Here is a 17,783-nt window from a genome sequence, read left to right as displayed (position 1 = left end):
TTAAGATTATATACATATAATGATATAATTAATGTATATCATTAATACTTAGAATTTTCTCTTCATGTTTTTTTTATTTCCAGTCACGTTCTGCTTCCAGATTGAATGGATGTTTTATTTGCTTCAAGTCTTGCATGTGGCTCTTGCTCTTTTGATGGTGTTTGAGAGAAAATGGCCAATCAGCTCTTCTGTCATCTGCCACCCCTTCGATATAGCATTAGATAAACATGGTTGAGATAGTTTAATATCCTCTCTGCAAAGTTCCTCCTATATTGTATGAAAGCAGGCAAGTTTCTCAGGAATGACAACTCAATGACCAACATCACCATGACAATCTGTTGTCACGCAAGTATTGCATCTCACTAAGAAGTGAATTAAGCAACTGATGGAACCAATTAACAGCCTTAAAATGTAAGAACTGGCATATAAACTGCTGCCTGACAAAAGCAGCATTGCACCATTTTTGGAAGAGCAGAACTTCTTCCCTCTCCCTGCTAGTTCCACTTTATAGAAACCTAAAGAAAGACTGGTAATACCACTAGAGAAATAAGGGATCCATCTACTAAATTTATTTCCAGAATTATTCTTAACATCATCTCCACAAATCACTCAGAGTCCAAACCCATACATGAAACTAGGATCAGGAGCAGTGCCTGTCCTGGGCACTGCACATCTTGAGTGGACGCTCAGTCGAGTCTCTTCCCTCACAAGCTAATCCAAAATAACAGTGTTTCAAAGGGCCTGGGGGAAGAATCCCTTTTCAGATAATTAATACAAAGTGTTCAAAAAAAAAAAAATCCCTTCTCTTTACAAATGCCATCCCATCCCCCTCCAGAAAGCATTACTCTGACATCTGCTACTGCTGCTACACTCTGCCTGTTATTATTTGTCTTAGAGCCTCTGCCCATTCTTTTGCTTCTACAGCTGCTGCTGGTGTTTCCTCTTGGTGTTTCCTGCCTGCCTGGCCTAAATTCCATCTGACACCCTCTTGCCCCTCTGGCTTTCTGCCCGGCTGGTTAAGATGGCATTCAGTTGACTTGCAGTGCTCCTTTCTGCAGTAGGAACATAAAATAATATTTGGGTTTAATTTGCTTTTTGAAGAGCTCTTCAAGATCCTTTCATGAAGGTAAATACATTATTTCTTCATACTGACCCTTCAGTTTGATCTTTGATCTGTGGAGAATCCTGTACACGCGTGAGAATTGTCAATGACTGTCAGGACTGCAAAGAAACTTGTGGTAAATTTCCTTCTTCAAAAACCATGTCAGGTTGGGCTGGCAGGGGGAATTGTCGGAGTAGACAATTTTGTCCTTTCTCTTCAAAAGTATCGCAGCCAAAATGACAGCACAATCTTCCTCTGGCAGCATCACTGGTATCTCTGTGGTTTATATCCATTTGCAACTTGAGTGAGAAACAAATTGAAGAGTCCAGGCTATGCGTGCTTGTTCTTTGTCCTTGGTCTATCTCTTAATTTCTTAGGGGCTAGCAGTTGTCTGGACCTTTCCATCAACAAAGACAACAGTTGCAGACTTATAAGGGAGAAGAGGCAAGTAGCTGAAAATGCATTGTTATTCCCCTTTGTCACCCTACATTTGTCAAATTTAAGGCATTTCAAAATATAGTACTCAGTTTAATCACAATATGGATGACATGGACAAGATCTTTGGGTTTTTAGAACTGACAGGTGAGCAATGGACTGCTCAAAGGTGAGGCACATTCATATGTGTTCAGAGCTCATGGCAAAAACTTACCTCCATTCTGCTGCTCACTAAGTTTTTCCAGCATTATTAGATTACCTAGGAGAGCATTCTTGCCTTCTGTACTAGAACTGGTCTCTGCCAACTGGCTGTAGGTGGGGAACCTACTGAGCTAGACTATTTGGGAATTACAACTTTTTCTTTCCTGTTCTGAAACTGCCACCTGTTGAAACTGCCACCTGTATTTTATTCACGGAGAAAATAGCCTTCTAATATAATATTATATTTTCAATTGCAAAATAGCATTTATCACATCTATTTGTTTTAATTTGGAACCAAAATAAATCCTGGAGGAAGAATTAACCTAACTACACATCAAGCAGTATGATGTTAGCTCATGCACAGAAAACAATAGCTTTCTAAAATGGGGTGAAGCACTACATTCATGATTTGATGCTCCCCACTTGTCTGTCGTCTAGATGCTGAGTATCTGTTTGCACTGGATCGTTAAAGATGATATCTTCTGAAACAGATAAAGCCATGCAGTCTATTAAACTTTTTAATAAAGATGAAAGCATTTCCTCTGCAGCACACCAGGACCACTAGTACAGTACAGTAAGTGTGATTCCAAACGTGAAGAGTGATATTCTGGTTGATGCATGGAGTCACAGAACTACGTTCCACAACTTTGTGGCCAAGGACGTATCTCCCAAACTAAAAACTGAAGACTCAAAAATCATAGGGAAATACCTGTGAATGAAAAGGAAATGAGCTGTTACCTCATTCCTTTCGCCTGAACTGCCAAAACTACTTAGCTGTGTTGGAGGAGCTGAATGCAAGAAAAGAGAGGGATTTGAAATGTGCAAATACCAGATTCTATAAGGCAACTATTTCCAGGTGGAGGGAACAGTCTGTTCAGAGACACAAGGTTTCTTTCATGTACCTGGCCTTGAATGACTATTCCTTAATATTTTGATTTTATCCTGCCCACACCACAGTTAAGCAGTACTTAAAACGTTCTTAAGACTAAGAAAGTAATGAAAGAGAAAAATAAATTTGAATTTAAGGGGCAAAAATTTGTTGTACCTTCCAAAACATAATCAATATGTAATTTTGGGTCAATACAATGTACTGGAGAAGAGAAGGGGAAAAAAAAAAAAAAAAAAAAAAAAAGCTAGACATTAAGAGGACCAGGACTGCTAAATGCTGTCTTGTCGCACAGTGCATATTCCTTAAATCCACATCTGCCATAATGAGATTTCTAACACTATATAAGAAAAACATATTGCAATGAAAATATCTTAGGTTTTAGGAACGTTGACTAAAAACCTGAAAACGTATTGTTTGATAATAGTGCACTGCAATCCTAGAGAGATGCTTCTGGTGAATTTTCACCAAAGCATTTCTTGGTGACTTTCCTACTCCTTCATTTAAAGTGCTCTTGAGCAGCGTTATAAGCATCAGAAGTAGATGCTACACAGAAACTATTTTGTCTATTCCAAATAAGTAAGAACAAGTATAAGAGGGGTTAATCTGAACTTTTGGTTCATTCTTAGCTGGTGTCTTGGGAGAAGGCTTGACGATCTTAACTTGACACCTGTATATATATTTATTTTTATTGGAACATAGAATTACATTGGATTTTAAGTGATTCCGTTTAGTTTGTAAAATGATATGTTGTTTACATTGATTCTTCTGGTTTATTTTCAAAATGTTGTTACAGTGAGTTCTTAAATATTTTAATTAGCAGCACATTAAAAAATACTGTTTTCAAGGAATTAAGTCATTTAGAACTAGTTAATGCCCTTCTGTATCACTTTAACCTGAATCTAGGCTGCTAATCCCATTGAATAACAAAAATAATGAATTTACCTCCCTCGTTGTGCACTCAGAAAGATGCTCTCTAGTAGAGTGGACCTTGAATGTCAGTCAAAAAAGGAAAATCTAACTTCTAATAAATTCCTAAAATGTAAATTAACTCTGCTAAAGTGTCAATCATGTAGACAAGTGGAATATCAGAAATTCCTCTGATTTCTGTTCCTTATAACATCTCTGGTGATGTCCAATAACATACTCTAAGAAAGTCCCTGGCATAGTATTAAAAAAAAAAAAAGGCTTTTTTTTCCCCCATATTTCTAAAAACATTCAGCTTTCTTAATATTGTTGCATGGAATTTAACATGATTTTTAAAAACTAAAAAATGTCTCCAAACAATCCCCAAAGCCTCAGCTCTTTTTTCATTGTTTTTATTTAACATATTATGTCAGATTTTTGAGATCCCAAAAGCATGTCGGCATATAAAAATGCATAATTTACAGCACTGTCTGCAGGTGTGGCCACTCAGAAATCTCTTTCAGAAAGCTGGGCACAATTTGTACACAGAGCTGGGCTTCTGTCTGACCACATCATACTCTGCCTTCTGGGTAGAGGTCCTTCTTCTTCCATTTTCTCTTCTCCATGGCTTTCCCCTCATTGTCCTTGAGCTCAGTGCAGGTTTTGCCTCTCCATCCAAATCTGTTCTGAGCTGCACCCACACCTGTATAATTGCCTGGCTTGCTCCTTTCTTGGCCCCACAGTTGCTGGATTCTCTTTTTCAAGTTAGTCCTTTTATACGCTGAACATCTACGATGTGGTGACTAATGACTGCAGTCCTTCTTCGTGTTTGATCTCTAAGCTGAAACCAAGCTGTGATACTGATTGAAATCCTCCTCTCTGCCTCATCCTCCATTCTTAGCAAAGTGAACCTGTGGTGTCAACACAGGGTTTCTAACAGAAATGTTTGAAAGAAGGAATGATCGTGAACAAATGAGAGCATCTTCTGTTGCCTGTACTGCTCTCTGGCCTCTTCCCACCCTCCTCCCTTTGCACAGAGAGGGATAGTCCCACGCCTGTGGGTTACAAATTGCTCCCTGGCACAGCCACTGTCTCCTTCTCCTGGCACTGCTGAGAGCCAGGTGACTGGTATTCGGCATCAGATGCCTAAAACCTGTTGGTCTTTCACATCACCTAGATCTGCTGAAGGCTTGTTCCCTGTTTCAGCTGCTTGCTGATTCTTCCTCTGTGGTCCCAGTGGAAATGCAGTTTTCCCACCCAGAGTCTCCCAGATTAGGAAGCACAGACTCAAAGCTCCCAACTTCAAATAGCTCCACTATTTCCTGCTGCAATTCAAAACTGCCCTTCTTGTTTGTAAGGCCTCTCCCCAGGATTTCTTGAGCTAACTCCAGCCTCACTAAACAACCTCCTCTCTTTGCTCTCCTCTGTTCAGCTAAAGTGGCCTTCTCTCTGACCCTGTTGCTTCTGCCACCTGGAGCAGCCTTCCTGTGTCTTGCTGCCTTTCTGACTCACCACCTTCTTTTCAAATGCCATGTGAAAGCCTATAGTTTCAACCTTGCCTTGTAACAACCTGGAGCAGCTTAAGGAAAACAACCTCTGGCTGTTATCCAAAGAGGGTTCAATAATTATTTCTCTAACCCTCCTAAAATAAAAAGGTTGGCCACCAAAAACAAACAAAAGGAGGACCCCACACACATCATTGGCTATTTTTGATCGGAAAAGTGAAAATTAAATAAGACCTTAACAAATTACTCTGCTGTGTGGCAAATAGAAAAGTACAAAAATACAAAGTCTGTCCAAGAAATAAAACACTGACTTGTACATTGTTGCTTTTTTTCCCTAAGGTTCCTATAAACTCCAGTTTCTTGACAACCAAGTTGAGCATAAGTGTGTGTCAGGGGGTAGAGAGATAATTCTTCAGGTGGAAATTAAGTTAAATATCCACCAACAGTAGGATGGTTGGAAGGACTGACTTGATGTCAGTTTACAGTTCTGCACTGCTAAAATGTAATGCATGCATTGCTTTAAACCTGCTGCCCCATGGTAGTGAAGCTCTCCCCTGGGGCATCACCGCGTGGCATGGACACTCTGCAATTTAGTTCCTAAGGTAAAGTGTTTTCCTTGTGGTCCTCTCTGACTGCAGCTGTAGCAGGGCCGGGACAGGGTAGCACTGGACAGGCTTCAGGCTTCAGCACAGTTGCAGCCAGTTCTGCTAAAGCAAACGTGGCAGGCAAAGAGCATTTGAGAACCGTTTTCTAGCAAAGCCTGTGTTAACGCCCTTGGGGCAGGAGGGAGAGAACTGCTTTCCTGAAACATACCCTGCAGAACACACATTCCTCCTCAGTGCTCATGTCCAGCATCATTTTTACTGACTGCTTGCTGTTTTCCTTTCTTTCCAATGGGCCTACTTTCCCTGTAACTTCATATGTTTTTCTAACTGCTGCTTGTTGCTTTGCTCATGAATGCTCATCCTTAACCAGCCTCGAGCACCTTCTTTCTGTGTGCTTGGGGAAGGCAACTCCCTGCTTCTAATTAGCAACACAAGTTGGCTGCAGAAGCCTCTTTCTAACTAGAAACACCTCTGATGCTTATTATTTGTATTTGGTGCCTACTGTCCCCAGTCAAGCTCAAGAGATCGCTGTGCTCAGAGCTAGATGTACAGATCTTGTCTTCATTAGGAAAAAGATGGTTTAGATGTCTCACTGAAGTGTTCCAAAAGACTTGAGCTTAACACAAATCAGTTGCTGTTTTACTAAAGGGGATTGTTAACTTTGAATAGCTGAAAGAGATTAAAGCAGCTGCTGTCTTTGGTAAGACTGCAGCACTGGTTAGAATCAGGAAATAATTGTTATGTGGCCTAGCCAGAAACTGCCTGACAGTGACTCTGTAGGCAAGTCATGTAGGCTCTTGTTTCCATTAGTAAGGCCAGTAGAGACTTATTTTTCATGCGTGCAGAGCTGCTTCGTGTGAGCACACCAAGGTAAGCTTACTTCGTCTGATAAACGTTGTGTAAGCAAGTAAACTGGTAAAATAGGACTTGTAATTTTGAGCAAGATCCTTATTTTTCCAAGCCTAATTCTTTGCTGCTATTCACCCTGCGTGAGCGCACAATGGATAGGAAATTCTTTCATGACTGTTGACACAGCCACGACTTCGCCCTTAGGCCAGCTGGCAGAGCTGCTGCCGGCCTGCTCTGGGCGCCCTTCGGCCCCCACCATGACCTGCAGCTTGGGGCACATCTCTATCACTGGCTCAAGCCCGGACCAGTGCTGCAAAATTTGACTATTGTTCACATTTCGTATTTGATAGTTATTTGATTTGATATTACTTTGCTAGTAATTTCTCACGTAAGCAGGAACATCATCTCATTTCAAATGGAAACTTTCACTTACTGGACTTTTTTAATGAGTGCAACTGCAAAGGGAGAGGAGAAAGGTGTCGTCAGGTAGATCTGAGCATTAAAATGAGGTGTGTGCTTTGCCCATGGTAATCAAGTTATTTTTCTGCAATGGGCTAGCCAGGTTTATCCAGGTGGTTTATTTCACTAACTGTCCTTTAAAATATGGCACTTCTCCTGTTATCTTTTATTACTGTGAGCTTTGCAGCCATTGATGTGGGCAGTTGTTCCTCTGCCATTGTATCATGTATGTTATCAGCTGTAATATATGCTAACCCAGCTTCCTGATCAGCCTTAACATTTCTTTAATGTTTTCTTTAGATAGTTCAATTATTCATTCTCTGAATCAGAATTAGCTCGTATACACTGCCATTATATTCAAATACATCATCAGCGTCTCTGTGGGTAAGTGCTACTTTGGTTGCAATTACTGCCTTGCAAGCCTGAGGCAAGAGTGAAGTTATTGCTTAAATAATATATGAAATGAAGGAGACCATTTGCCTTGTTTTGTTAAGAATCCTGGAGCGATCACTTGCATAAAACCACCGAAGGCTCATACAAATGACACCTGTATAAGCTCCAGGGAGAATGCTCCTCTCAGTCCATGCTAGAAACCCCAGCTGGAGAGTCATTAGTGAAGTAGCAGAATCCCAGAAAACTTCCCTCCTAAACCTCTAGGCAGAGGCGCAGCGATAGCTGAAGCAGCTAAGAAGTATCACTCATCACTGCTCCAAAATCGAAGGGCAGTGGGGGGGTTAAGAGGCTCTTGGAAACTTTTGAAATCACTGTTTTCATGCTTTAAGGGTTATATTTAGCCTTCATTAAATGTTCAAGTAAGTGAATATTTTGGTGTATTTAGTGGGGTTCAGGTTGCAGTACAGACCACCACTCATTACTGCTTCAATCTTGGCACTTGTGGAAAATGTTTACTAAGTTTAGACACTATTTAATATCTTCCTTTTAAGTCTGTTATCTTGAAACAAGGGATAAAAAAGCAAACTTTAAAAGAAAGCTGTATTTACATCTGATATAAAACAAAACTGTGTTAATATTAGCATTTCAGAATACCTAGGAGCTCATAACCTTCTATTTTGATAGATAGATTGGACACCGTGGGCTGGGAAAATTCCCAGGGCATTACTGGATTCCTGGCATGGCTGGCATGCATGCAGCAGCTACCTGCAGGATGGGCCTGAAAAGCAGCCAGCGCCACGCAGCACACAGATCACGGCGTTTCTCTCGAGAGGGAACTTGGAGTGGGGTTGTTGGCAGTGGGATCCCTCAGGGGGCTTGTCCTAGGGTAAAAGCTGAACCCTACGGTGCTGGTCAGGATTTCAGAAAGGCTTTCTTTCAGATCTCTACCTGCTGTAGTAGGATTTGATGGTGTGAGCTTGCAAACTGGGAGATGTGAAACAAGTACCGGTATTCTTATAAACTAGCTAAACCAGCTCCTGAATAGCTTGCCTGGTGTTTTCGTAGTGCAAGAGATTGAGAGCTGCGGAGCTATGTATTTTACAAGGAAATGACAAAGCCATGATTCCTGCCCTGAGGCAGCTGCAATCCAAGAAGCCGGTCCTGTGATCAGGCTGTTGCAAACAAGCCACAAGCCCTCGGAGGGCTCTGCACTAGTACCGTGCCCTGCGAGCACGCTCTCCTTTTTGAGACCGGGTGCCAGAGCCAGATTTCTCGAGGTATTTGGTGCTATATTGCCACAGGCTGAGAAGACTACACGCCACTAGACCCTAGCTGGGAGTTTCTGAAAATAAACCCTGAACTCTTGATTCAGAAGTAACATAATCCGCTCTGCAAAGTTTCCTTTTAGCCGGTTAGAGCTGTGATCTGCCCTCTGCACGCACAATGGCTGGATTGGCTTCAGCAGGAGCCAGCACGCTCTGGCAAAGATACCGTGCTGGAAACAGCATTCTGCTCATTCTTCCGAGTATTCGCATTAGTGATATTTTCCAAGGTGAAGACAGTCTGTACTAATAGAGAGGGAAAATATCAGGAGAGGTTTTTTTGGCCTGTGTTTTTTTTTTAGGAAGTCAGACTACATGATACATGATCACCTGATGATCTATGAAAATTAAATAAAGTGCTAGGGCTAGTGGAGCTGACTGTCATGTATTTATTGGACTATAATAGTGTGCTTATAACAAGCTCTAGTATATACATGTACGTACATGCTGCATTTCAGTACTGTTATCCTCCCTGATACTCAAGTCTCCCATTCTACCATGCGTCTGATTAGGGTCTGGTCTCTGTAATGTTCCCGTACTCCCCATTAATTACATGGGTGAAGTCTGAGGAGCTTCCCTGGAGCAGCCTGGGAGTGTCACGTTCAGCTTTTGTGTGAGTGCTGGCAGGCGCTGGGAGCCACTGGCTGCGGAGCCATCCGGAGTGCAGCGATGTGTGGATGTAAGACACATGGCAGGGAGGAGACACAGCAATGCTGTAGAGCGAGGCATGAGGGCGAACCTCCGTAAGCAAGCCTGTGTTCATAACACAGAGCTCTGCTAGGGGCAGAGAGAATAGGATTTCACCATTTTTTGAGATCCTGATTTGCCCCTACAGCTGCTTAATTTTCCACTCATAAGAATGGAAATCACATCCAATAAACTAAATCATTCCCTGTATAGACACAATGTTCTGTCTGGCTTCATCTTCAGTACCTCTTCTGCACTTCTAGAAGCAAGATGTTTGTGATTTCTTCCTTGATTATGAGCAGTGTTATAAACTATAGTTGGGTAATTCATTTCAGCTTACTATCATTATTCACCAAAAATGCAAGTTTCAAAACACTTTATCAAGAATAAATCTTCTAATGAATAATGAATAATGAATAATGTGACAGAATTAAAAAACAAACAACAACAACAAAAAACTCACTTTACATATTTAAGTAAAGTTTATTTTTTTTATTGGAAAATAAATTTTTATTTTAACTCCAAAATTTCAGTTTAGATACCTTAGAGGGTGACAAAGGCTACAAAAATTAACCAACACTTCATTTGGGGTCAGAAGAAAAAGGATTTATTTAATATGCTAAAAAGTTCTGCAAAACAGGAATTCATTTCCATGAGAGCTTAATTTTTTTTTTTTATTTATTTATATATATATATTTTTAAAACTACTTTGCAACTTTTTGTTTAGTGAACAAAATTTCTTTTGTTCTAGCCATCAGTCTCTGGAGCTAGTGAGGTGATAAATCTTCATTTTGCTTCTGTTCAAATAATGAAGACACTTACTACATATTTCATTTCCTCGTCATACAGCAGCTCCACTTTTACCTATTCTACTTCAGGACTCATAAGACTGGAGGCAATTAATTCTAATGTAATTATTTGTTAGTGACTGGAGATGACTAATAATTGCACAGAGTAACAGGTAAAGTTCTTCATAAAGCAAGGCTGGAAAGAATACACCAATTTTTTCAGTTTTATTCATAGTTACTAATGATTTGAACAGGGACTGCAAGTCAAAATAAGCTCAGTTCAGACAGGAGTGGCCACTGGCTGCAGCGAAGGTATGCTGGTTTCCACCATGTGACAAGCTGTGGAGATTTTCAGGGTTCTCTACTGCAACAGAAGGGACATTGGCCACTCTGCTATGAATTTCAAGCAAATTCCTGTATGTGGGAAGAAATCTTAACAACCCAAGTATTGTGCAGAGTCCTGAACTCTACCCAGAGCCTTGCTAATGCCTGTGCAATCAGTGAGCTGCTTATTAATTGTTGTTTCTTCTTATATAATGCCTATTTTTAGCAAAATTGCCAAGTTGACAAAAGCCTCAAAAATACCTCTAGTGAAGTAGTGCTGATTGTACGTGAATCCAGGCTCCTCTTCTATAACCTTTACTTGACTTTGAAATGTGCATACCATTGCAGGCGGCTTTTGAGTTTAATGCAATCTGTTTCCACTGAAGGCAAGCAACACTGGAAATATGATTACAATAATTGTATTATGAACATGGCATTGTCATGATCAAGTGAAAGGCTCCAAAATGTAACTGATAAAACTGTAACTTTGACCTTCATCTTCAGCTTAAAAACTTGATCAGGTCAAATATCACTCCGTATTAGCCTTGTTAGTGCAAAACCAGGCCCAATCCTTGCTCCCATGAGTCACTTCACAGACAATACTCATGTAAACAAGAGCTTGTGGGAGGGGAGAAACAGGATCCATCTTTTGATGTTGGGTTAGAGCGAAAAAGACTAAATCATCCGCTGTCACTGTTCCATCCATTCCCCAGAGTCGGAGCAGTGGAGAATTCAATTCAAAATTCATACGTAAACATACTGGGGTAAACTCATGCGTGACGTAAACTATTGCAGCTTCCTTGACTTTATGTGGCTCACTGAAACCAATGGATTTAAGGCAGTTTACACCATGTGAGGATCTGTCCCCTTCATAAATATTTATGGAATGAATGCGAAATGTTACAGTAATTTAAAGAATATTTTGATATGGCGTTCCAAATCTAACAGAACATAGACCCTTTCTACTTTATTTTCTTACCCACTGACTTCGTTCAGGTCCCAATTTGAACTTCTCAGTTAGACATGGAAAGAAATGTGTAAATTCTACCAGACCTGCCATTAGCTTTAGCTTGCAGAAGTGTCATTGATATATACTTCTGCATTTATTTTGGGTGGAAAGTGTCTATTTAAATTGTGAGATCAATCATCAAATTAGATGTGTGACTGCACACATCGTTCCAGTGTTTATTTTCCTTTCTGGCACACTTGTGGCTCTTTGGGTTTGAAGAATGTAACTCAATTGGAATGAACCTCAGTGATAAAATGGTCATCACATAAGATGTCTTTGTGTTGTTTTGAAATGTACTATTACAAGGCATTTTAATAAACTTTGTTTTTATTTTCCTTGATTAATAACACATTTGCTTGTGAATTTTCTGGGATGTTTGATTCATGGTCTTTCCTTTCTTTCCCTTAGAACTCCTTGGTGGCAGCAGCCTACAGGAGGCCTTGTGGGACTATCCCATGGCGATCTGACCTGGTTCTGGCTTTGTCCAAGTAATTTTAGTCGCACTAACACTTTTGACCCCTGGTGTCATTGATAAGCTCCAGAGCACCAAGTCCTGGGTCAAAAAAGTTTTGAAAGATTTACAAAAAACTAAATGCTTAAAGCCATGTGATTGATATTTATTTATTTTAATTATAAATATAGAAAATATTCTGACACTTTCTCTTTTCTGCATACTCAGGCAGATGGAAAAGCTGTTACATTTACAGTGGATTCGTTATCTCTGGACAACATTTAATATGTATGTAAAGGAGGCTAGCTCTACTATTTCATTCTACTCTGTTCAATAGCTGATATGATTTCTACCATTTCCTCAACTGCATGAGTTAGTGGGAAAGAAACTGAGCATTGTTTAAGGCATTAAACAACAGTAGTCGATCATTTTGATTAATACGGTTTCATTACAAAATGCTGCCATCTCTTCCTGATTGGCATTTTCCTTTCACAGAATTGTTTGGTTAATGTAGTGCCTAACAGTTTCATTTTCCTTTCTTTCTTAATTTCTTTCTTTTTTTAAAGTCAAAACTGGCTTTTATCTTTAAACTGTTTTTATAAAGCACAAAACTGCCTCACTTTGAACTCATCCTCTGATGTCATCATAGCTGGGAGCTGGGAGCTGAGATAAATTACCATGTGGAAATACCGACATTGAGCTAGGTACCGACGTGTGGTACAATACAGTAATGCCTCTTGTGTTCAAGAATATTTTTAACATACTATTATTAGTGTCAGACTCTTTGGTTTGAACGCCTTTGATAAGTGAAATTAGCACGCTGTTTTTCCAGTCTATGTATGGTAAATTCTTTTCCCTTTTGGGGTCAAAAAATATAAATATTAAAGGAAACTCCAAGTGTTGCTATTTGCAAGGTTACAATGTTTGTTATTAGAACTGGGGAATACGTTCAGTCTTTCAGGCAAGATAGTACAAGGGACCCATGAAGGGACAGGAAACATCTATATTTGCTGGCAGCGTGCCCATTTTAAACATATTGCTCACAGTGCCATCAGGATGGGGCACTGTGGGGCATTTGAGGAAGGACAGTTCAGCTATGCAGTATGAAAACATGCCATCATATCTATATTTCATAACATAGCAGGAGTAAGTCAGTCACGAGTTTAAGTTAATTAGATGAGGTTCTTTGCAGGAAGCCTGTTCTGCGGACAGCTAGAAAAACTGAGGATGTTCAGTGGAATTAGGTCCCTAATCTCAGTCCCCTCCTGGGAGAAGCAGCCAAATGCAGGAAGCACTTTGCACAAGGCTTCCTCCGGGTCCCCCCAGAGATGTCCCACAGAGAAGCCTGGTTTTAATGCTGCATTCCTCAGCACAAATAAAGCACAGCTTTACATCATTACTTGCACAAGGCTTTGAAAAGAGACTCCTATTGTACCCTATGACATAGGTATAGTGAGGCAGTAGGGACAAGTGTTTTCCCTTATACTTTCTTTTTATTTTTTTTTAATAATGGAATTACGCCACACGTGAAGACAGGGTGGACTTTTGAGCTTAAATAAAGTAAAAAAACAACTGGTCCCAGACTGCTGTGGTTACTGAAGAAGAGGCTGAATTCAGCACCATTTATTTCCACATACATACTATAGTACAAGTGCTCTAACCGTTGCTTGTATAAACAGTTTCAATTCCATCAGGCAATTTCATTGATTGTGTTAATAGGGATTACTCTTCCCACAAGTATATAGAAAGCTCCGAGATGCTTTTAATCTCCCTGTTTGTCTTATCCCAAGAAAAATCTCCAACCAAAAAGCCCCCAGCTTCTTATTTTTTTGAATCCAGGCCATAGCTCCTGGAACTAACTAAAACAAGAGAAAAAGAAATCCAATGCATTTGTAAATAATCCCAATTAAGAGAAGCAGATTTGGCCAGCAGAGGATGCCTGGGCTGCGTATGGAAGCAATTCGCCTGGCTCCGTCCGCTCCCGTCCAACCCCGCCAAACGCAGGCCGTGCGGGCCGGGCCCCAGGGCCCCGCGGGGCGGGCAGGAGGGTGACTGGCCGGCCTCGCGGGGACCCTCAGTGCTGGTGTCCCTCACGCAGGGCATGGCTCTCCTTGCCTTGGGAACCACACACGCCACTACACCCCTTGGAGAGTGAGACGTGGGCTCTGTGCTGTTCGCCTGGAGATACTGATGGGAGCCCACAGTAGGGGGCCCTGCTGCTGACTGCCCCACAGGTCTGAGGCAGTCCCGAGGCCTTGAGCACCACAGAGAGAGAGGTGGATGCCGACGTGTGAGGGAAGGAGCAGGGGGCAGCAGCTGGAGCAGCACAGAGAGCGTCCGAGCCTCCTCACAGGGCTGTGTGGCACCGGTGGCCTTCACCTCGCCTGCACTGGCACCGCTGTGACCTGAGGTGAGCTGCGCCTCTGTGCCCCCGCACAGCAGCCTTCTGCAAAGAGGAGGGTGTCTTGGGGCATAGTAATTAGAAATAAGCATTTAAACGGTAATTGCACAAGCACTATCAGTCATCTTTAGCAATTGCTTTTAGCCAGTAATTACATTTGATAAAGATTTTTGCTATTTGGAAGCAGGCCTCGATTTAAAACCACAAGATAAAGTGATTATATTCAAAAGAGCCTGTTGCTGCTGAAAGAGCCTATAAAGGGAGGAGGGTCTGATGCAGTGTTTTGGTCTTGTTTCTTCTCCACCCTCTTCCCCACACCACCTCGCTCCTGGCCAGGCTGTCCTCCCCCAGCAGACTACTGCAGGCCACTTGAAAGAAAACGCTGAGAAAGTTTTGCTCAGATCAAAGAATGGTGCTCTGTTAAAAACACTGTTTATTTTCAGTAGAGTCTTTAACTTCTGCCTGGGTTTCCTAAAATTTCATTTCAAAATAGTGTGAGAGACATCAGAAATGTTTGTTCTTTTTCTCCCAAAATAGAAAAAGAAAGGAAAAATTGCTGTAAGAAATAACCAAATCCAGGCAGATCCACTTTTCCTTTGAAAAAGGAAAGGCAAAGAGAAAAGTTGTCATGTTTCCACAGAAATGGACTAATTGGAGGGATGTGTGTCCGTAACGCTCTGTGGTGCAAGGAAAGACATTTACACAGAGGCGGTTGGGTGCAAGGCACAGAATATAGAAAGGAGAGGAAAGGGTTGGAAAGTCAAGCCAGAAAGGGCTGGTAATAAAAGAGCAGTCAGAAGAAACTGATGAGAAAGAGGTTAAAGGCTGTGAAGAGCCCTGAAAGTCGTAAGACAAAGAAAAGTGGAAAGGTTTTGCAGTAGAAGCCTGTGCCTCTGCTACTTTTTCTTTACTACTCTTACCTTTTGACTTAGAAAAAAAGAGATGAGCTTTCTGAGTAGGGCGGGTTTGTGTTTAGGTGCATATTGACAGCTTTCAATTTAAGAGTGGGGAAAAAGTTAATAGTATGTAAACAGCCCCCAAAACAATCAAATCCAGCTTGCACTCATGCATTTCAGAGAGCATCGCGGCAGGAAGCCCATTTTCTCATTCCACCAGGTAAATTTTTTGGAAGTGAAGTTTACAGCATACCTGGAGCAACACTGCCCGCACTGGGTTCTCTGTTCTTTTGACGCCCAAAATTACCCAAAAATCCTTTCCTAGTATTTTCTGCATGGCAGATGGGGGCTTAAGCCTTCCCTGGGTAGGACACAGTGCTGCTGACTGCAGCATCTTTCTAATGCTCTGAGGAGTTTTAATGTTGCGAGGAGGCTTCTCGGTTGCCTCCTCTCAAAAACCAAAGCACCATGGCTCGCAGAAGGGTGGCCACAGGCTCTTCTTGGGTGCCAGGCAAAAATTTTATCTAAGGCAATATCAGAGGGAATTTACCAAGGAACATGGGAAGAAGGAGAAAAGTCTGAGAGGTAAAGTGGGACCACTAGAAAAATGCGAGTAATGGGTTCCTGCCAGGAATCCTGTCCTCTGCTGGAGCATGCAGATGCGCTGCACTCATCCATCCCTTGTGCATGTTGAAGACATCCATGGAAAAAGAAAAGTCAGTGAAGGGAAATAAAGAGCGCTGCTGGGAACAGCTCACTGGGCAGAGGAGAGAGCCAGGGCAGGGGCCTTGCTGTCTGAACAGGGGTCTCTGGGACCTGGGGGCTTTTTTGTTACGATTTTGAAAAAGTGTATTGTGTAAAATTGCTTAACACATACTTTTTGATTGATTTTAAAGTGGATAATCATCACTGAGCTTTAAATACACAGAGACTTGTTGGAGCTACAGATTTTCGTTGTTAATACTAACATTAAATATTTATTCTGGATAAGAATAATGTAGTAATATGGGGAAGCACCTGTGGCTGAACTGCTGCGATAAGGATCTCTTCTATATGCTTCTACTGCCAATATTTTCACAAACCTCACTGTATTCAGTGGTAAATAATTTTAATTCATTTTCTACTGGTTTTGTCTCACAAATTTGAATGCATTTGATGCACGACTCTGTACAATAGGTCATAAGCGCTAATTCCTGCCCTTATGGACCTATGCTAGCCAGTTTAAGGAGTTCTGTCTGGCAGGAGCTCCTTTTTTCCTCCAGCACTAATTGGGTGATGATAATTGGGTCGCTCTAGGAAACAGCAGAGCAGAACAAGGCAGCTGGAGGCAGTGTGAGAAGAAATCCAACACCATGCACAGATTTAAAATTTTATGAAGCTACAGAAATACACTTTCCCATTTCAGTGAGTGTTACCAACCGGCAATTCCTTTCTGTTTGTTTTGACAGCCTCTTTGGTGTGGCTTTTAAAAGCTTTATAGGGGATAAACTTTTTAATTAAAAATTGGAGAATTAAGTGATATGTCTCGCTCTCTGATGATGATATACCCAGGGAAACTGACAATGAATACTTTTGTTATATATATGTGAATGCTACATACTTCATTATTTAGTGTTATATGTTATATTTTTCAGTAGGAGTTATATGATAACTGTGGGTTTAGATGCCTTCAGATGCACCACAAACAAACTTCATTAATTTCAAGTAGTATTAGTGCTCCAAAGATGATTTTGTGTTTTTAAAAAAACTCTGTGGAAGCGAACAGTTTTGTGACATTGTTTTTTTTTTTAAATGATACAGCCTTTTCCCAACCATTTTCATACATACTTGTAAGCACCCAGTTAGGTTTTTAACTACATGAAACTACTGTGCTTCAGTGAATTATTCTGAGCTGTGATTTTTGGAGTAGCAATTTCTTGTAATTTTAGTTGGGTTCTGTTGTTAAGACCTCATGTTAACCTAGAGATGTGCTACTGACCTTGTAAAGTCAATGGTAAATTTCCATTTGCTCTAGTGAAGCTGTGGTTTCAGGCTTGTATAAAAGCCCGAGTTAGCAAATGAGATCTGTCAGGCAAGCTTAAAGCTTAAAGCAGAAGCAGGTGAACTGCGGTCCCAGCTTGAGTCCTCTGTATGTGAGGGACCTGGAGAAATGGTGTGTAATAAAAAGAACCTCACTCTTTAATTTTGTCCTTATCTGCATGATCAGGAACTGCACACATACAGAATAATTTCAACCCTTAAAAAGCGGTTCCAGTCCACATGAAGGGCGAAATTTCTGACGGAGCCAGTGCTGCCTGACACAGCCTGCGTGCGTGCCCAGGTGAGAGCTGTGTGCTTTCAAAGAGCTGATGCTGCAGAGCAGATTTTGCAGCAGAGCACATTTAACCTCAGATTTACACTGGTCTGATGGCTTTCAAGTTACACAAGTATCTCCAGCCTTCTCCCCTCTTGCGCTGTTTTGTGCTCTTACATGGGTGCAGTGCAAATAACAGTTACCTGCTGCCATTCAAGCAGTTTAACACACACTGGAAATAGCTTTGTAAGGAAGTCCCTGCCCTGAATAG

General features: G+C 41.2%; 1 long non-coding RNA gene across 2 annotated transcripts in view; it reads left to right on the top strand.

Annotated features, from left to right (window-relative positions):
• LOC106019814 (uncharacterized) overlaps nt 1-12,824 on the top strand; it is a 60,979-nt gene extending 48,155 nt beyond the window's left edge. Inside the window, exon 3 of one of the 2 annotated variants that reach the window (XR_011811410.1) lies at nt 11,880-12,824. This is a non-coding gene — a long non-coding RNA (uncharacterized lncRNA). Of the gene's footprint in view, nt 1-83; nt 3,676-11,879 lie in introns of those variants that run through there. The other variant, XR_002406057.4, reaches the window with a different exon arrangement.
• Nucleotides 12,825-17,783: the final 4,959 nt, after the last annotated feature.

The sequence above is a fragment of the Anas platyrhynchos genome, chromosome 9 (genome assembly GCF_047663525.1).
Source record: "Anas platyrhynchos isolate ZD024472 breed Pekin duck chromosome 9, IASCAAS_PekinDuck_T2T, whole genome shotgun sequence".
NCBI lineage: Eukaryota > Metazoa > Chordata > Aves > Anseriformes > Anatidae > Anas > Anas platyrhynchos.
Note: the sequence above shows the minus strand (reverse complement) of the source record. Positions and strands in the feature narration are given on the sequence as shown.